Consider the following 938-nt stretch of genomic DNA (forward strand, 5'->3'; position numbering starts at 1 on the left):
GTCTGCTATGGCTCTTGTGAACAGACCCTCTCAGGACACGTGTAAACCTTTGACCAAGTCCTGTGAAATTAAATTTCTTACATTCAAAGGTTGTGGTCCAGAAGGAGTGAAGAAGTCTTACTGCGTTCTTGTGCCATGCTGATGGGCTGTGTGGTAGAGGGGGTGTTCAAAGAGGAGTACGGGGTCACTTTGGTCAGAGCCCAAGAGGATCCCGTGACTGCTGGAGCCTTACTGCTGTGACGTAGTTTTGGATTAGAGCCTGGATGAATGGATCCCAGCAAAACAGAACCTACACTCCTTCGCAAAAGATGCACGTGGTTTAATTTATAAAGATCTGCCATTCAAACCTCTAGAAGTTGAAGCAAAAGTGACATTAGAAATATTTCAGCAGAGCACAAAATAGATTTTGTAGAGAAGGCATCTCAGAACTCTGAGAGAACAGTCAAGCTACACAGAGCAGGTGACTTCACTGATGTGAGGGTCCTCAGTCCGCGAACAAGCGCGTTTCCAGTAAGAAGTGTCTGCTGTTCACGACCTTCAGCCCACGCAGCCGTGTCTTGTGAGGAGATTCCACGGTCTGTCACTCCCTGCTCACGTCACCGCACATTTTACCACAGGGGACAAGCTGTTAGAGATCTCGGAAAATGGTAACTGCAGATCAGACTAAACCGACCGAGGAGAGTGTGTCTACTTAAAAGCTTTCTAAAATTTAAATATGTACCCTAAATTAAAATAAAAGATTTTAATACGTCTCTGTGCTCTTACAGAGAATAACTGTTTTGGTCCCTAAGATTGATAGCGATCTTTGCTTCCTCCTTTCTCCAAAGGATAAAAAGTTCATGTTGCTAACAATAAAAATTTCACACATAAATAAAATAACATAGGGCCGGGGATTTAGCTCAGTGGTTCTGCCACCTGCTTTGCAAGTGCAAGGTCCC

General features: G+C 44.3%; 1 pseudogene; it reads left to right on the forward strand.

Annotated features, from left to right (window-relative positions):
- The first annotated feature begins 7 nt into the window (after positions 1 to 7).
- On the forward strand, positions 8 to 695 carry LOC104857451 (annotated as a pseudogene).
- Positions 696 to 938: the final 243 nt, after the last annotated feature.

This window comes from Fukomys damarensis, unplaced genomic scaffold (assembly GCF_012274545.1).
Source record: "Fukomys damarensis isolate Sample0158 unplaced genomic scaffold, DMR_v1.0_HiC HiC_scaffold_36690, whole genome shotgun sequence".
In the NCBI taxonomy this organism is placed as follows: domain Eukaryota; kingdom Metazoa; phylum Chordata; class Mammalia; order Rodentia; family Bathyergidae; genus Fukomys; species Fukomys damarensis.